Consider the following 20,988-nt stretch of genomic DNA (forward strand, 5'->3'; position numbering starts at 1 on the left):
AGAAGACCAATAAAGCAAAAAACTGGTTCTTTGGAAAGATCAACAAAACTAATAAGCCTCTAGCCAGGTTAACTATGAAAAAAAGAAAGAGGGCACAAATTATTACTATCAGAAATGAAATAAGGGACTTCACTACAGATCCCATGGACATTAAAATGATAATAAAGAAATGCTATGCCTACATTTTGATAACCTAGATGAAATGGACCAATTATTTGAATGATATAATCTGCTAAAACTCACACAAGAAGATATAGACAATCTGAATAAGCCAACATCTATTTTAAAAATAAAATAAAAAAATTAATAACCTTTCAAAACAGAAAGCCCTAGGCACAGATAGATTCACTGGTGAATTCTGACATTTAAGAAAGAAATCATACCAATTCTCTACACTCTCTCATAAACATAGATGCAAAAATACTCAATAAAATATTAACAGATCAAATCCAACAATGTACAAAAATAATTATAAACCATGACCAAGTGGGATTTACCCCAAGTAGGCAAAACTGGTTTAACTTTTGCAAATCAATTAATGTAACCTATCACATCAACAGGCTAAATAAGAAAAAAATCACACAAGCATATCAATAGATGCAGAAAAAGCATTTGACAGAATCCAACACCTATTCACACTAAAAACTCTCAGTAAACTAGGAAGAGTGAAATTTCCTCAAACTGACGAACAATATCTAAAAAAACCCTATAGCTAACATTCTTAATGGTGAGAAACTTGAAGCTTTTCTACCGATATTAGGAACAAGGCAAGTGTGTCCTCACTCACTACTCCTTTGCAACATTGTACTGAGAGTCCTAGCTAATGCAATAAGAGAAGAAAAGAATGTAGATTAGGAAGGAAGAAATTAAACTGCCTTTGTTCACAGATGACACAATCATCTATGTAGAAAATCTAACAGGATCAACAACAACGAAAAAACCCTTCTGGAACTATTAAGCAATTATAGGAAGGTGGTTAAATTCAAGGTTTACGTACAAAAGTCAATTGCTTTCCTATATGCCAGCAATGAACAAGTAGGATTTGAAATTAAAAATACAATATTATTTATATTAGCATCCCCAAAGATGACATATTTAATTGCACATCTGACAAAATATGTATAAGATCTTTAAGAAGAAAATTAGAAAACACTGATGAATGAAATCAAGGAAGTACTAAACGAACACTGCAGGTGCTCTACAGGCACCATGTTACCTCTCTTGCATCAGAAAAACACCTCAATTCCAAAACATAACTGACCCCAAGAGTTTTAAATAAGAAATTACGGAACTGAACTATTAAAAGCAAGTAATCAATGTATTACTGGCAAATAAACAATAAAATGTGGTGAGGTGGGAGGAGAATCAGAATAAATAATCTGAGAAAGCATTACTATGGAGGATGATATCTACTGCAGACCCAACCATCCTTCATGTTCCCCCAGGCAAGTTCCTTCACCTATATGACGCTCAACTTTCTCCAAAGTGAGGAAGTCAGGTTGATTATCTCTACAATCTGTTCACAATGACATAATTCTGAGCTCCCAGTTCCTTTCTTCAAAGCAGTTCTTCCCCATCCAGGAGCAACCAGGATGCGGCAATTCTTTGTCAAGGCATTTTCAGTTACACGCTACTATGTTTTTCCTTCATATTGCACATTTTAAATGTAAACTCAAACATATTCCTTTGACTAACCATTTTTTTCCAGTTTTCTTTACAAATCACTAAGCAGTTTTTATTGGTTTGAAATGAGTTTTTACATTTCAACTCTCTTATAATTATTAAATAATCCATCTTACTTCCCTCTACATACATGATGATTTTTATTTATCTGGCAAAGACATAAAGAAAGAACATTAGGTCATTTGTACCAGAGAATTTGAGCCAGGACTCAGAATTGCTCGTTCTTGACGGCTGTGCTGAGATCACTTCCCTAGTTCTAGTTTGAAGATAAAGTTCTTTTGTTACCTTGGATTATGGTTTGAATTAGGTTAACATCCCTCCTTTTTCTGATTTATATGATGAAGTGATTGCTTAAAGATGGCAGGTCTGCTAGAGTCCTGATCTTGACAAATGGTACCACTCCATCATTTAAGGCAGAACCTTGGGAGTCACCCAAGACCATTTCCTCTCCCTTACCACCCACATGTTCGATTAATCTCCAAGGCCTGCTGATTTTTAAAAAAATAAAATTATAATATGTTTCTACCCTATAGAAAATCAGAGCACATAATATAAACAACATCAATGAACCAACCCTCACATTTGTTAAATGGTCACTTTTTAATATATATATGTGTTTTATATATATATATAAAAACACACATTTAGTTGTTTTTTTAAGTAAATAGAATATTATAGAGAAAGTCGAAGCCCCCAATTGTAATTTTGGTATTTATAATTTTCATGTTTGTACAATTATTATAGAGAAGCTCCCAATTCTAATTTTGCTATTTATAATTTTCATGGTGTTTGTACTATTATTATAGAACACATTGGGCTGCGTATTTACATGTTAACATTTTATAGTGCATGCATCCATCTGTAGCTTGTTTTTCACCTCACTTAACATTGGTCTTGAGATTATTCAAGAACTAGACACTTAAGTCTAGTTCATTCTCTTAAACAGATGTATAGTGTTCTATTATATAACTACTGATGCCATTTATTGATACCCTTGTTAATTGACATTTGGATTATTTCTAGTTTTTTGTTATTCAAACACTGCTGCAATAAATCTCCAAGTGCCTGTCTCCTTGTGCAAACGAATATATGAGACTTCTCTCGGGCACAGTGGACTGTGGTGTGCCAAGATTTTTATCTCCTCCACTGATGGGGACCGTGGGTGGGGCCAGAGATACAGAGTGGAGTCTACCATTTTTATAGTGTCTACTATGGGGTCCGACACCATATGTAAAGGACCTTGCTTTACATAAATTAACTCATTCAATATCCATGATAACCCGTGGAGATAACACGAATGTTATCTCCATTTTACAGACAAGGAAGCTGAAGCACAGGAAGCAATGAAATAACTTGACCAGAGTAAGCCATTTGTAAGTGTCAGAAGCAGTGATCTATTTCTCATTGAAGACTGCGGTGTTCTCTATGTAAGTACCCGGGAATGAAATTGCTAGGTGCAGGAGTAAGTGTGGCTTCAACTTTACTAGATAATGCCACATTGCTCTTCAAAACGGCGTTATTAATTTACAGTCCCGGCAGCACTATGTGAGAGCTTCTTGTGCTAATCTGATGGAGGAGAAAATGGTGTCTTTGTTGTTTGCATTTGATTTTCCTTGATTTACTATGAGGTTGAACATCTTTTTGGAAGGTCTTTGGCTGCTCATATTTTCTGATTCTGTTGCTTGACTGTTCATATTTGTTGCCTTTTCTCTTACGTTTTTCCTTATTGATTTTGGTGAGTTTATTACATATTCTGGTTACTAAGCCTCTGTGTTCTATTTTTTTTGCATATATCTCCTCTCAGGTGTCAAGAAAAACTGATGTACTGAGCTATAGTTCAAGTAATATATGAGACAGTATTTTAATTTTAAATTTACTTTTTAAATAAGAAGAAATGCCTATAAGCTGTGTTCTATTTCTGAGAAAATTTTTACCGTCTTTTTATACTGTCTGAGCACATTAGACTGACATCAGTGTCAGACATCAGAAGAGGTTAATGACTCATCTTCCCAAGGAGGGTGAGTGTGACCAAACTTCTCTGAAAATTATAGCTTGTATCTTCAAGTGAACGGCTTTCTACAGCACTCATGGTTTCCATTAACAAGATTGTTTTGTTTTTGGTCACAAGACTATAAACTGTTTGTCATGGGAACAAATAGATTGATACTACGGAAAATCTTTTAACCTGTTTTAGTAAAGAGACGTAGAAACTTTCCTATGGCAAGATGCTGAGTGAGCGTAGATTTAATTCTTATGAGAAACAACCTTTTCTCCTAGCTTCTAAACAAAGGGCAATTGTTACTCAATTGTTTTGTATTCTCAAGGTTTCTGTTACTGGTGACTAGGCTTCTGGTTTCAATTTAATTTTTTTTAGCTTTTAATTTTGGACATATTTTAGGTGTACTGAAAATTTGCAAAAGTAATGCAGAGTCTCCCATAAAACTTTTACCCACCTAACCCCAATGTTAACATCTTATATAACCATAGTACCAAAACTAAGAAATTAACATTGGTACAGTACTATTAACTAAACCACAGACTTTATTTGAATTTGCTGATGTTTTCCTTACTGCCCCTTTCCGTTCTAGCACCCTCTCCAGGATCCCACATTACATTTAGTTGCCATTTCTCCCTAGTTGCCTCTGGCTTCTTGGTCTACCCTTGTTTTTTACGACCTTGACAATCTTAAGGAATACTTGCCAGCCTGGGGTTATCTGGCGTTTCCCCTTGATTACATGGGAGTTAGGAAGTTTTGGAAAGAACATCACAGAACAAAGTGCCCCTCCCACCTCACTATATGTGACATCTACATGACACCACAGGTGATAGTAACCTTTGTCACCTGGTTAATGTCGTGTTTGCCAGGTTTTTCCACTGCACAGTTGCTATTTTTCCCTTTCCCCACTCTATTCTTTGGAAATGAGTCTGTAGCTCTGTCCCACCCTCAGTGGAGAGGAGTGGGGACTGAGCTCCTTCTCCTGGCTGGGGAGCATCTACATATATTGTCTGAAGTTCTTTTTTAAGGAAGATCTATCACTTCTCATCTGTGTGCATATTTATTTATTTATTCCATGGTTTATTGTGCCAGTGAGACTCGTATATTTATTTCATACTTCGGGTCATGGTCCAATGTTCCATTGTCTACGTGGTGGTTCCAGTGATTTCAGCTTTGGTTAGTGAGTGCTCTCCTAGCTTGGCTCCTGGGTCCCTTTGACACACCCCATCCTTTGGAGTTTCGAATACTTCCTGACTTTCTGGTTCTCCCAATAATTTTAGCATCCACCCGTAGGTGCTGTCTGCACAGTTATTTCTGTAGAGTTCTAGTGGCGATTTTTCTATTTCTCCCTCTCAATTTAATCAAGATAACTAAAGATACTTAACATATAGGCTATCTGAGGGATTTGGGTTTGGATTTCAGTTCCAGCACTTCAAGCTATCTGCTGTTAGAGTTCTCTGAACCCTGATTTCATTTGTATCAGAAGGCAAAGTGTAAAACTGCTTCTATACTCACAATATTTCTGATACTAAGTGTGTGGGGCTTTTATCCATTCCCCACCACCAAGCAAATTTCCAGTTCTCTGTGGACACCAAAATTGGGTGTCCTATAATTTAATGAGTTTGATACTTGCTCCCAGGAGTTAGTGGAGACCCCACAGGTTCAGTCCCAGAAGACTTCCCTGTACTTCAGACACCAACCAAAAGTCTCAGGTTACTTCTTGCACTTATGGCTGACTGGCTGGAAATTGAGGATTCCCATGACCCCCTCCTCACATTTAATAATTTAGTATAACAGCTCACAGAACTCAGGGAAACACTCCACTGACTATTACTGATTTATTATAACGGATGCAGTTCGGAAACAGCCAAATGTAAGAGATGCACAGGGCAAGGAAAGGGGTGCAGAGCTTCATGCCCCCTTTGTGGGCACCATTCTCCCAGCAACTCCAAGTGTTTACCCACCCAGAAGCTCTCTGAACTCCATTGTTAAGAGGTTTGATGGGAGTTCCATTACATAGGCACGGTTGATGAAGTCATTGGCCACTGGTGATTAACTCAGTCTCCAGGGCCTCTCCCTACCTGACAGTCCAGAAGGTGAGGCTGAAAGTTCCAACCCTCCAATCACAGGGTTGGCTCCCCTGGCAAACAGCCCCACCCTCAAAGAGTCACCTCATTAGCATAAATTCAGGTATGATTGAAAAGAGCTTATTAAGGGTAACAAAAGTAGCTCCTCTCACCCAGGAAATTCCAAGAGTTTTTAGGAGCTCTGTGCCAGGAACTGGGGACAAAATCTTGCACTGTCCCACTCCACCAGCCTGGGAAGGGAATTATCCCTTTGGCACTGATACACTCTCTGTCCTGTAGTCACTTAGCAGGTATCTGAGTTATCAGATCAAAAAACATGGCATATATAGGGTTCCGTACTATCTGTGGTTTTAGGCACCCACTGGGGGTCTTGGAACATATCCCCTGAGGATGAGGGGGAGAGCTGTATTATTATTATCATTGCTTCCACCAGCACTGTTGTCACCTCCATACTTCTTTCAGAGCCTGCTTTGTAAAATGCAAATCTGATGATGTCATGGTATTGTTCAGGGTAACTCATTGCTGTCTGTTATTGTCAGCAATGGTTCCTAAGCCTGACTTTTGATCAAAATCATATGAGGAGCTTAGATAGATAGATAGATAATAGATAGATGATAGATAGATAGATAGATAGATAGATAGATAGATAGATAGATAGATGCCCAGTCTTAACCCAGACCTTCTTGACTTGAATTTTGGTGGGGTGGATCTCAGCCTTTATCTGTTCCTGGAGAGAGGTGAGAGCAGGGGTCTGCGCAGCAGGAATGAGCCTGGGATCCCTGTAAAGGCTGATAGCTGGTCCCACCCAGTGATGACTCACAGCAATAAAGAGAAGACCTTGGTTCCCACCATGAAGTAGCCAATATGATGCCCAGATGTGAGATGAGGAGTCCAATGAACTGTTTCTAGCTATTCCACTTAGTTCCCATGTGTTCCTATCTAGTCAGTTGGAAGGTAGCTGTCCTTTATTTAAGGACTGTGTTCTTAGAGGACTTGTTCAATTTAAAACATGCACAAATAAAGACCATTATCCTAATAAGAATAAATATAAACTGTGTATTCATAAACCTAGTGTTAAATCAAGTTAAGCCTAAAGTGGCCTCCTTACATATCTTAAATTCGGCCTAAATTTCTCTGTATACAGTGAGCCATAACCTAAATGGAGGTGTAAACAGATTGTAACCTACAGTTAAAAGAAAAACCTTAGCCAAATTAAGTTTAAAAGTGTTTAATTGAGCAAAGAACAATTCATGAATCTGGCAGCCTCCTGAGCCACAGTAGGCTTAGAGAGAATCCAACACCACCACATGGCGGAAGAAGATTTGTGGACAGAAAAAGGAAAGTGACTCACAGAAAACAAGTGAGGTGCAGAAACTGCTGATTGATTACAGATCGGTGTTTGCCTTATTTGAACATGTCATATTTGATTGGCCATATTTGTTGGCCATATTTGATTGGCCAAAACTGGGTGATTGGCAAAGAGTAGGTTACAATCTGTTTACAATTCTATTTAGGTTATAATTCATGATGTACAGAGAAATCTTTAGGCCAAATTTAAAGCAGGTGAGGAGGCAGCTTTAGGCTAAACCTGATTTAACACTTCTTTTGTGCCAATCACTGAATTTTGGCCAAAAGGGGTCAACTGTTTGAAATGTGTTCAAGTAAATCAATTGCTGACCTGTAACCAATTTGGCTGTTTGTGTACCTCACTTCTGTTTTCTGTATATCACTCTCCTTTTTCTGCCCATAAGTCTTCTTCTACCATCTAGCTGCCCTGGAGTCTCTCTGAGCCTACTCTGGCACAGGAGGCTGCCCGATTGGCAAGTTATTCTTTGTTCAACTAAACTCTGTTAAACTTAAATTGGCTAAAGTTTTTCTTTTGACACTAGAATGATTGTTGTGAACACTTTCTTTACTACTTCTTTTCACCTTGAGCTCTGATACTTTGCAGGGTGCTCTCGTCTTAATTAACAGTCTGGGACAACATGGTATTTATGTGTGCCCAGCTTCTTAGCACTTTAACACACAGAATTTCAATTTCAAAGTTGATTTTCTGAGGACATTTTCTTTTCAGCTAGAATGAGCCCCACTAATAAACACATAGATGGCATTATTAATAAAAATTATAATGTCACTGTGTATTAAAATATTAGTACAAGAGTGTTCCATTGTCTATGACGTAAACTACTTAACCTACTTCAGAATAGGAAGTGTAACTTATATGTTGTATTAGTCAGGGTTCTCTTGAGTGACAGAACTAATAGGATAAATGTATATATAAGGGGGAGTTTATTAAGGAGTATTGACTCACATGATCACAAGGTGAAGGCCCACAATCGTCCGTCTGCAACCTGAGGAAGAAGGAAGCCAGTCCGAGTCCCAAAACCTCAAAAGTAGGAAAGCTGACGGTTCTGTCTTCAATCTGTGGCCGAAGGCCCAAGAGCCCCTGGCAAACCACTGGTGTAAGTCCAAGAATCCAAAAACTGAAGAACTTGGACTCTGATGTTCTAGGGCAGGAAGCATCCAGCACAGGAGAACGATGAAGGCTGGAAGACTCAGCAAGTCAAGTCCTTCCATGTTCTTCTGCCTGCTTTATTCTAGCCATGCTGGCAGCTAATTAGATGGTGCCCACCCAGATTGAGGGTGGGTCTGCCTCTCCCAGTCCACTGACTCAAATGTTAATCTCCTTGGCAACACCCTCACCGACACACCCAGGATCAATACTTTGCATCCTTCAGTGCAGTCAAGCCAACACTCAATATTAACCGTCACATATGGGTACATGAATTACCTTTCATCTATACTCCAGGGGTAATCACTCAGCATTTGAACAGAAATTTGTAATCAGAGGTGGTTAAAGAAAATATTTTCTATTTTATTATAATAGATACAAAGTCTTCATTAGCTAGCATAAGGCATTTTAGAAATAATTTTCCATAGATAAAATAAGTGGTGTTCAAAAAATACAGTCACCTAAAAAGACTGAATGGATCCCAGCACCTTGCTTGGTTGAAGGATCAGAATCAGGCCATATTCTATGGGGGTGGGGCCCACATCCAAAACTCATGCCCTCTGGGCACCCCATGTAGCAGAGGACTCTGTCATGAGTTCTATCCCAAGGTTGGCTGATCTCAGAGTTCATGCAGGGAACTTGATTGTTACCTGAGGACAGAAAGAGGAGCTCTCACCAAGCTAAGGAGAACAGATATGCCACTGCTTGTGTAATAAAGCACTGGACTGGCCTTTGTCCCTAGTTCCTGGGAGAGAGACTCTGAGTCCTTGGAATTTCCTGAATAATAGGGGCATCTTTATTATTCATGAGGTTTTTGGGATTGCATCTGATTTACGCTAATGAAACCACTCAGAATGGGAACTGGTCACCAGAAACACCAACCATGTGATCTCAGGAGGTTAGGACTTTGAGTCAGTCTGATCTCCAGGGAGGGGAGAGCAGCTGGTGACTGAGTTTAATCCTTTGTCAATGGTCTGGCTAATCATGCCTATGTCAGGAAACCATAATACAACTCTGGACACTGAAGCTCAGAGGAACTTTCTGTTTGATAAACACATTGATGTGTCAGAAGGGTGACGCGCTCTGATTTTATGGGAAGAGAGTGTGGAATCTCTGCGTTTCGGACCCTCTCAGATCTTGTCCTATGTGTTTCTTCATTATGCTGGTCCTGATTTGCAGCCTTTATAATAAAACTGTAATTATAAGTCTAGCACCTTCCTACGTTCCAGGAATTGTTCTGGAGAATTGTGAAGCCTGAGAGGGGTTGTGGGATTTATAGCTAGTTAGTTGGTCAGAGCATAGGTGGTCTGGAGACCTGAAATTACAGCTGGCATCTGAAATGGGGAGCACTTCCCCATTAGGGGCAGTGCTCCTAACATAAGGAATCTGATATTAACTCCAGATGGTTAGTGTCAGAATTGTACTGCAGGACACCCAAACTATTTTTAGCCTGCTTACTAATAAATAGTTGTCCACTTGGAAGAATATAGCCTTACCTTCATTTTGACAGACTAACTAGTAGTCTGAGGCTGGGCTTGTATAGCCCATACCTAGCTCTAACCTGGGAGGCTGCTGGTGTCTACCGTAACAACCTGACAGTTGCCAAAGGGACAAATTGGCTTAGACCGGCCTGACAACCACACACAGAAATCCCTCCTGGAAGTTCCAACACCTGTGAATAGCAGCGTGATTTCTAGGACACTGAAAGCAGAGGCTGGTATTTCTGTTTTCCTGTTCATATGGTGGTAGCTTGTGGGAATAGTATAAAAACATTTTACACGCGGTGGCTCACGCCTGTAATCCCAGCACTTTGGGAGGCCCAGGCGGGCGGATCACAAGGTCAGGAGATGGAGACCACGGTGAAACCCCGTCTCTACTAAAAATACAAAAAATTAGCCGGGCGCGGTGGCGGGTGCCTGTAGTCCCAGCTACTCTGAGGCAGGGAGTCCCGGCTGAGGGAGGAGAATGGCATGAACCCGGGAGGCGGAGCTTGCAGTGAGCCGAGATCGCGCCGCTCACTCCAGCCTGGGGGACAGAGCGAGACTCCGTCTCAAAAAAAAAAAAAAAAAAAAAAAAAAAAAAAAAAAAATTTTACAATTCACTGGCTTTCAGCTTTGTAATTATGTAGTGTTTTATTTTTTCTGGGGTAGTTGAATTCAAAATTTGCTTATATAGTGATTTTATTAAAGTTTTCGTGACACTATTTTAAGGAAATAACAGTGCATAAATACAACCACATTTAATTCTGGATATCAATGTTTTCATCTATAAACAGAGAGAAAAGTGAGAATGGCCCTACCTATTTGTATTGAGATTCAAAAAAAATGAAAGAGCTTTGAAAACTATATACATGATTTCTCTAATGGAAAGATTTCCCTAATGGAAAGATTTCCTTATTTTTGCATATTGGAAACAATGCTTAGAATACAAAAGACCACAAGCAATAACCACAATAAAGAAGTAATCTATATAGTATATTAAAAGGTGATAAACCTATTAAATATTACAAACCATAAAAAAAGCATTATAAAGCTTTTCAGAATGCATGGTTGTCATTTTAGATGGGATTAGACCTCTTCGAGAAGATGAGATGTAAACAGGGACTTGAAGAAAATGAGGGAGTGATGTGGATACGGAGGGAAGAGCATTCCCAGGTAGAGGAAATAGCCAATGCAAAGGCCCAGAGTTAGAGAATATCTGCCATGAGCTACTCTCAACAAGGAGGTTACTACAAGTGGGACACATGCATAATTGAGGCTAGTAGGAAAGGACGTCAGTATAACGGAAGGCAAGGTAGTGTAGGGCCTGGTTGACCAAAATGAACTCCCTGGTTTCTTTTTATTTTTATTATTATTATTATTATTATTATTACTAGACAGAGGCTCTCTCTGTCACCAGGCTGGAGTGCAGTGGTGCAATCTCGGCGCACTGCAACCTCTGCCTCCCAGGTTAAAGCGATTCTCCTGCCTCAGCCTCCCGAGTAGCTAGGATTATAGGCGCACACCACCAAGCCCAGCTGAAACACCCTGGTTTCTACCCTGAGTGGAATGTGAAGTTATTGGAAGGCTTTGAGCAGGGGAGTGACATGCAGTGAGCCGAATGGTGTTTCGTGCCTCCACCTCCAAAAAGATATATCCACACCCTAATTCCTGGAACCTGTAAATGTTACCTTCTTTGAGAAAAGGGTCTTTGCAGATGAAATGAACTTAAAGATCTTGAGATGAAGACATCATCTTAGATCATCTGGCAGGCAAAGTCCAGTGACAAGTGTCCTTATAAGAAGAGAAGGGCAGAGGGAGATTTGAGACAGACAGAGAGGAGACACGACACACAGAGGAGAAGGCAGGGTAAAGATGGAGGCAGAGACTGGAGCAATGGGGCCATGAGCCGAGGGGTGCCAAGGATTGCCGGAAGTCACCATGAGGCAGAAGGGAGGCGTGGAAGGGGTTCGCCCTTAGAGCCTCCGGAAGTAATCAACCCTGCCAGCACTTTGATTTTGGACTTCTAGCCTCCAGAACTCTGAGAGAATAACTTTCTATTGTTTTAAGACACTCTATTTGTGGTAATTCGTTAAGGAAACAACAGGAAACAAATATAGGAAACCAGATAGTAAGGGACCGGATCAGCCAAACTGAGAAGACTCAGGGTTCTACTCTGAGGGGAACTGGGAGCTACTGGAAGGTTTTGAGCAGAGCAGTGACATGAACCTGATTCTTGTTTTAAATAGAGTCAGTTAACTTAGCCAGCGTATATCCCTCCTCCCTCACACATTTTTCTGCCTGGTGATTGGATAAATAATTGGCTAGACACGACCAGAGGCCATCTCAACTTTCAGTTCAATTTCACTCCTTCATGGATGCACTCCTTTGGATATTGAGCCTCTAAACTGGCTGTGTCCATTAGAACTGGATTTGGCTGGATTTAAGAGAAAACCTGGCCAGGCACCGTGGCTCCCACCTGTAATCCAAGCACTGTGGGAGGCCGAGGAGGGCAGATGATCTGAGGTCAGGAGTTCAAGATCATCCCGGCCAACATGGTGAAATCATGTCTCTAGTAAAATTACAAAAAATTAGCTGGGTGTGGTGGCGGGCACCTGTAGTTCCAGCTACTCGGGAGGCTGATGCAAGAAAATTGCTTGAACCCAGGAGGTGGAGGTTGCAGTGAGCTGAGATTGTGCCACTGCACTCCAGCCTGGGCAACAGAGCGAGACTGTCTCAAGAAGGAAAAAAAATAAAAGAGAAAACCTAATAGTAGTTTAACTAAGAGAGAAGTTTATGTCTTTCTCAAGCATTAGAAACCTTGAGCTGGGCAGTCCAGGGCTAGAAATGTGGCTCCATCGGCATCATGGAATTAGGGTTTTTCTGGTTTCTCATCCTATTGTCTTTAGCATATAGTTTTTAGCTTCAAGGTTGCCTTATGGTCCAAGAAGACAGCTGGAGTTCCAGCCATTGTTTGAAAATTGCACAGTCAAGGAGAGCAGAGGAGCAGAGCATACTGGTTATACCTCGAGGAAGAATAAAACCTTTTGAAACAGATTTCCTGGAAGCCACAGTCCGTTACTTCTGCTCACATCTATTGGCCCCCCTGTTTCAAAGGAAGAAGGGATATCACATGCCATCAAGAAAAGGTCATGGGAACCACCACTCAAGTCAACAGATAGAAACAACATTTCCAGCATTCCAGAGGCGGCTTCCTTCCCTTTCCTGGTCACCACCTATCCCCACCTCCACCAAGGTAACTATCAACTTAATTCTTACTGGAATTACACCTTTACTTTTCTTTAGAGTTTTATTACCTGAATAAGTATATGTTTTTAAATATTAAGATTTAGGTTTGCTTATTTGTTTGGGCTTTATATAAATGGAATTAATTTTTTTTTTTTTTTTTTTTTTTTTTTTTATTTTTGAGACGGAGTCTCGCTCTGTAGCCCAGGCTGGAGTGCAGTGGCCGGAACTCAGTTCACTGCAAGCTCCGCCTCCCGGGTTTACGCCATTCTCCTGTCTCGGCCTCCTGAGTAGCTGGGACTACAGGCGCCCGCCACCTCACCCGGCTAGTTTTTTGTATTTTTTTTTTTTAGTAGAGACGAGGTTTCACCATGTTAGCCAGGATGGTCTCGATCTCCTGACCTAGTGATCCGCCCGTCTCGGCCTCCCAAAGTGCTGGGATTACAGGCTTGAGCCACCGCGCCCGGCCATAAATGGAATTATTTAATAATAATTTTTAAACATTGTGTAGTGCAGAAAGGGGAGAGAAAGGATATTAAGTGGGCAACTAGTAATCTCCGCTACATCAGCAGAACCCAGAGTTAAGGTTCTTTCAACCATTGGTTTCATTAATGTATCTTCATAATTTACCTGGATTCTGAGCAAAGCCAGTCTATCCTATGACATAAGCCTTCCTTAGTATTCTGGGACAAAGTATTACAATTGCTTATCACCATCTTCCTGTCAATCTAGGAAGACCAAGTGTTTTTGGCAGTACTTCCTTGCTCATTGAAATTTTTAGTACGCTACATCTAATAATTGTTAATATGTTTTGGTTGAAGTCCACCATCTTGTTACTTGTTTCCTATCAGTCCTATCTGTTTTTATTCTTTTGTTTAATCTTTTCCTACCTTCTTTGAGGTTAACTGAGTGTTTTTAGTATTTTTTTCTATTAGCTTTTATTGCTTTTTGTTATAATAAACAACATGTAACATGAAATTTACTATCATAACCATGTTTAAATGTATAGTTCAATAATGTTAGGTATATTCACATTGTTGTAAAACAGAAAATCTCCAGAAATTTTTCATCTTGAAAATCTGAAACTCTATACCCATTAAGCAAATCTCTTCTGCTCCCTCCTCCAACCCCTGGTGACTACCATTCTACTTTGTGTTTATATACATTTGGCTACTTTAGATAATGAATGTATGTGTAATTATACATTATTTGGCTTTTTGTGACTAGAGTATTTCACTTAACATAATGTCTTCAAGGTTCGTCCATGTTGAAATCTTATGATTTATTTCTTTTTAAGGATAAATAATATTTCATGTATGTATATATCACATTTTCTTTATCCATTTGTCAATGGAAATTTTAGTTGTTTCTGTAGTTTGGCATTGCAATAATCTGCAATACTGCAATGCTCCCAAAATACCTGGGGGTGCAGATACCTCTTTGAGATTCTAATTTCAATTCTTCTGGATATACACCCAGGAGTAGGATCATTGTATCACATGGCAGTTCTATTCTCAATTTCTGAGGAACCTCTATACTCTTTTCCATAGTGATTGTAGCATTCTATATTTACACCAACAATAAATAAGAGATACAATTTCTCCACATACTCATCAACATTTTTACTTTTTTGGGTTTTTTAAAATAATAATCATCCTAATAAATGCAAGGTGTTACCTCATTGTGCTTTTATTTGCATCACTGATAATCTGTAATGTTGAGCACCTTATAACATACCTGTTGACCATTTGTGTGTCTTCTTTGGAGAAATATCCATTCAAGATCTTTGCCCATTTTCTAATTATTTGTTTATTTGCTGTCAGATTGTAGGAGTTCCATATATATTTTGGAAATTAACCCATTATCAGACATATAATTGGTAAATATTTTATTTATGTCACAAATTTTCTCTTCATTCTGTTGATTGCTTCCTTTGCTGTGCAGATTTTCACTTCAATATCCCATTTAGCTATTTTTGCTTTTGCTACTGGCACTTTTGATATTATATCCATAAAATCATTGTTGGGAGCAATGTCATGAAGCTTTTCCTTCATGTTTACTTCTAAGCATTTTAAAGTTTCGGGTCTTACATTTAAATCTTTGCTCCATGTTCATGTGATCTTGGTATTATGGTATAAGATAGGGGTCCAGTTTATTCCTTTTGAATGTGAATTTCCAGTTTTCCCAGCATCACTTGTGCAAGAGACTATCCTTTCCCCATTGTGTATTCTTTTTTTGTTTGTTTGAGATGGAATTTCACTCTTGTTGCCCAGGCTGGAGTGCAATGGCGTGATCTTGGCTCACCGCAAACTCCGCTTCCTGGGTTCAAGTGATTCTCCTGCCTCAGCCTCCCAAGTAGCTGGGATTACAGGCATGCACTACCATTTTGTATTTTTAGTAGAGATGGGGTTTCTCCATGTTGGTCAGATTGATCTTGAACTCCTGACTTCAGGTGATCTGCCCACTTCAGCCTCCCAAAGTGCTGGGATTATAAGTGTGAGCCACCGTGCCCAGCTGCCCATTATGTAGTCTTGATGCCTTTGTTGAAGATCAATTGACTGTGCGTGTGTGGGTTTATTTCTGGGCTCTCTATTCTGTTCTGTTGTTCTTTATGTCTGTCTTTATGCCAGTACCAAACTGTGCTGATTATTGTAGCTTGCTAATGTATTTTGAAATCAGAAAGCGTGATGTCTCCAGCTTGGTTCTTCTTTCTCAGGATTGCTTTGACTATTTTGGGTCTTTTATTGTTCCATATGAATTCTAGAATTTTTTCTCTTTCTTTAAGAAATGCCACTGGGATTTTAATGGGAATAATGTTGAATCTACAGATTGCTTTGTTTAGTATGGACATCTTAATAATATTAATTCTTTCAATCCATGAACACAGAATATTTTTCCATTTATTTGTCTCTTCTTTAATTTCTTTCATCAGTGTATTGTAGTTTTTAGTGTACGAGTTTTTCACTGCCTTGGTTAAGCTTATTCCTAAGTAATTTATTTTTTTGATGCTATCATAAATAGGATTTTTCTTCTTAATTTTCTTTACAGATAGTTCATTGTTACTGTATAGAAAAACAATTGTTTCTTTGTATATTGATTTTGTATTCTATAACTTTACTGAATTTGTTTATTAGTTGCAACAGTTTTTTGGCAGTCTTAAGGGACATATATAATTATGTTACTAGCAAACAGAGATGATTTAACTTCTTCCTTTACCATTTAGGTGCCTTTTGTTTCTTTTTTTGCCTTTATCTGACTAGAAGTTCCAATACTATTTTGAATAGAAATGGTGAGAGTGGGTGTCTTTTTCTTGTTCCTGATCTGCCTGCTTCAGCCTCCCAAAGTGCTGGGATTACAAGTGTGAGCTAGTAATCTAGCTAGGAGGAAAAACTTTCAGTTTTTCACTGTTGAATATTGTATCAGTTTTGGCTTGCCACATATGGCCTTCATGTGTTGAGGTAGACTCTATACCTAACTTGCTTAGATTTTTTTTTTTTTAATCATGAAAAGAAGGATGAATTTTGTCAAATGCTTTTTCTGCATCACTTGGGGTGATCATGTGATTTTTATCCTTCTTTTTGTTAATGTGGTGTATTGCATTTATAGATTAGTGCACATTGAACCATCCTTGCGTTTCTGGAATAAATCCCACTTCATTATGATGTATAATCCTTTTAATGTTCTGTTGAATACAGTTTGCTAGTATTTTGTTGAGGATTTTTGCATCTATAGTCATCAGGGATATTGGCCTGTAGTTTTCTTTTTTTGTAGTGTTTTTATCAGACATTGGTATCAGGGTAACATTGGCTTCATGAAATGAGTCTGGAAGTGTTCCTTCCTCTTCAACTTTTTGGAAGAATTTGAAAAAAGATGGCATTCATTCCTTAAATATTTGGTAGAATTCACTAGTGAAGCTATCTGTTCTTTGCTTTTCTTTGTTGGGAGATTTTTGATTACCAATTCAATGTCCTTACTTGTTATTGGTGCCTTCAGATTTTCTGTTTCTTCATGATTTAGTTTTAGTAGCTTGTATGTTTCTAAGAATTTCTCCATTTATTCTAGGTTGTCCAGCTTATTGGCATATAATTATTTGTAGTAGTCTCTTATGCTCCTTTTTATTTGTACAGTATCAGTTGTAATGTTTCCTCTTTCATTTCTGATTTTATTTAATTGAGTCTTCTCTTTTTCTTAGTTTAGCTGAGGGTTAGTCAATTTGGTTTTTCTTTTCAAAATAACTAGCTCTTAGTTTTGTTGATTTTTTTCTTTTTTGGTCTTTATTTTGTTTTTTCTACTCTAATCTTCATTATTTCTACTACTACTTTCTTGTACTAACTTTGGACTTATTTTGTTCTTGCTTTTCTTTTTTTTTCTCTCCTTTTTTTTAGCATAGCTATTTATCACTTAAACTTCCCTCTTCATACTTTACTGCCATAAGTTTTGATGTATTGTGTTTTCCTTTTGTCTTAAGACATATCTTATATTTTGATTTCTTTTTTTTTTAGCCCATGAATTGTTCAGGAGAAGGTTAATTTCCACATATTTGTAAATTTTCCAATTCTCCCTCTGTTAGTGATTTCGTTTCATAACATGTGGTCAGAAATGATACTTGATATAATTTTAATCTTCTTAAAATTGTTAAGACTTGCTTTGTGGCCTAATATGTGATATATCCTGGGGAATATTCCGTGTGCACTTGAGAAGAATGCATATTCTGTTGCTGTTGGGTGGTATGTTTTGTATATGTCTTTTAGGTGCATTTGGTCTACAGTGTTGTTCAAGTCTGCTGTTCCCTTATAGATTTCCTGTCTGGATATTCTATCCATTGTTGAAAGGCAGGTGTGAAGTCTCCTACCATTATTGTACTGCTATCTATTTCTCCCTTCAGTTCTGTTACATTTGCTTTGTATCTTTAGGTGTTGTGATGTTGAGTGCATATATAATTGTAATATTTTCCTGAATTAGCCCTTGCATCATTTTATAATGTTCTTGTCTCTTGCAAATATTTTTAATTTAAAGTCTATTTTCCTAATATAAGTATGGCCACCCCTGCTCTTTTTTGTTGACCATTTGCATAAAAATATTTTTTCATTCTCTCACTTTCAACCTCAATATCTCCTTAAATATAAGTCTCCTGTAAACAGCATATAGTTAGGTCTTTTTCAAAAAAATCCATTTATCTACTTTACATCTTTTGAATGGGGAATTTAATCTCTTTGTGTTTAATTATTATTGATTAATTTACATTAATTTCATTAACTTAATTAATTTAATTATTATTAATATAATTAAACACAAAGAGATTAAACTCCCCAATAAAAAGATGTAAAGTAGATAAATGGATTTTTTAAAAAGAGCTAATTATATGCCATCTACAGAAGATTAATATTTAATTATATTTTATTAATTAATTTTTAATTAAACACAAAGTAATTATTGATAGAGAAGGACTTACTATTGATATTTTGTTAATCTTCTGTGTGTCTTGTAGTTCTTTTGTTTCTCTTTTCCTGTGGTGCAGTCTTCCTTTGTGTTTTGTTTATTTTTCTAGTGTATTTGATTCTTTTCTCTTTTGTATCTTCTGTAGGTATTTTTATGTGCATGTGGTTACCATAATGCTTGCATAAAACATCATTATAATAGTCTATTTTAAGTTGATAATATTTTAACTTCAATCACATCCACATTTTTACTTCTCCTCCCATTAAACATACTTTATGTCATGGATGTTACAATTTACAATTATTTTTATTGTGTACCTACTGGCCAATTTGTGTGTGGTAGCTATTCCTAATATCTTTCAACATTTTTAAGGTTTAAAGTTTCAAAAGTCTTTTAACTTTTACACTAAAATTAAAAGTGATTTACATAACACCATTACAGTAGTACAGTATTGTTTTTTTCTTTATATTTACCTTTGTAAGGTGAGTTCTATAATTTCATGTTTTGTGTTTTTATTTACTAGTACTTAGCTTCAACTTGAAGACGGCTGTTCTGCATTCTTGTAAGGCAAATCTGGTGGTGATGGAATCCCTCAGTTTTTGTTTGTCTGGGAACATCTTTATCTCTCCTTTATTTTTAAAAGACAGTTTTGCCAGGTATACAGTTCTTGGTTGACAATTTTTTTTCAGCACTTTGAATATGTCATCCCACTCCCTGCTAGCGAGCAAAGTTTCTCCTGAGAAATTTTCTGGTAGCCTTAACGGAGCGTCCTTATACATGACATATCAGTTTTCTCCTGATGCTTTCAAAATTTTGTTTTTCACTTTTGACAATTTGATTATAGTGTATTTTGGAGCAAACTTAATCGGATTCATTCTATTTGAGGTTCTTTGGAATTCGTGAATCTGGAGGCCTATTTCCTTCCCCAAAATTGGGAAGTTTGGGCCTATTGTTTCCTTAAATAAGGCTTTTCTTTCTGGAGAGACAGGGTCTCAATGTGTTGCCCAAGCTGGTCTTGAACCTTTGGCTGCAAGCAATCCTGTCACCTTGGCTTCCTAAAGAGCTAGGATTACAGGCACAAGCCATTGTGCCCAGCCTATTTACATAAATAAGTTCTTTACTCATCTTTTTCTCTGATCTCCTTTGCAACTTTCATAATGTTTATATTGGTTCACTTGATGATGTTCCGTAAGTTTCTGAGGCTTTCCTTACTCTTTTTAATTCTTTTTTTTGTTGTTGTTCTTCTGACTGGATAATTCATTTTCTAATTAGTTAATTTAGTGTTTAAATGGACATATAAAAATTGTATATATTCGTTTTGTACAATATGTTTTGAAATATGTTTATGTATTAAAATGGCTTGATTGAGCTAATTAACATATGCATTACCTCACATGCTTATCATTTTTGTGGTGAGAGCATTTAAAATCTACTCTCTTAGAAATTTTCAAGAATGCAATACATTTTTATTGACGACAGTGACCGTGTTTTATAATAGAACTCTTGAACTTATTCCTCATATCTAACTGAAATTTTGTACCCTTTGATGAACATCTCCCCATATTCCCCACCCCAGGCCTTGGGAACCACTATTCTACTCTCTACTTCTATGAGATTGACTTTCTTAGATTCCACGTAGAAGTGATGGCAATATTGTCTTTTTGTTCCTAGCTATTTCACTTAACATAGTGTCCTCCAAGTTCACATATGTCGGTGCAAATGACAGATTTCTCTTCTTTATTAAGGCTGAATAGTATTTCATTGTGTTTATATACCATATTTTCTTCATTCATTCATTGATGAATACTTAGGTTGATTCTGTATCTTGGCTATTGTAAATAATGCCGTTGCAGTGAACATGGGTCTTCGATTACTTGAAAAGAAGGTTTTTCCCACAAGCATATAGTTTTCTGTATTTGTCTTTGAAGACTTTTAATTATTGTTCTGGTTAAATAAATGAGATAATGGCTTGTGGTCCTATTTAGTTATGTGTTTTAAGTCTTTTTTACATGTTTGACAATTTCCCCAAGTTGAATTCCAAATTAATCTCTTAGACCTTGAGTTAACCTGGGGATTTTTCAGTTGGGAAAGATCAAATGATGTGTTTTTCACCTTGTATAAGAGGGATATTAAGCTAATTAGGCTTATTTGATAAATTATTTGGAATGCATGGTCAAATAAAAGTGAAGCTAAACATTCTTTAAGTTATACTTATGGATAGGTTATTGATATGAGTGTTCTAAGAGCTGTAGGAGATTCCTAGATTCCTATTACATTATCGATCATAATTTTGATATTATTTTTAAATGTTGTATGCCACAGAAATGACCAAATTTCCTCATCAATTGCTTGCTATAATGTACTCTCATTGGATTTTAAACCGTGTTTCTTCTATGTCTTTGTCATCCACTGTTATTGTTTTTATTCTTCTCTGAAAGCCTTTGCAATCAGCTGCAGTTCAAAATTGCTTCTTCAGGGGGATTTAGGAAAAAGACTGACAAGTACTCTAAAACACAGGTTTCTGATAACTTTAAGATCATACCATTG

The sequence above is a fragment of the Macaca nemestrina genome, chromosome 3 (genome assembly GCF_043159975.1).
Source record: "Macaca nemestrina isolate mMacNem1 chromosome 3, mMacNem.hap1, whole genome shotgun sequence".
Taxonomy (NCBI): Eukaryota; Metazoa; Chordata; class Mammalia; order Primates; family Cercopithecidae; genus Macaca; species Macaca nemestrina.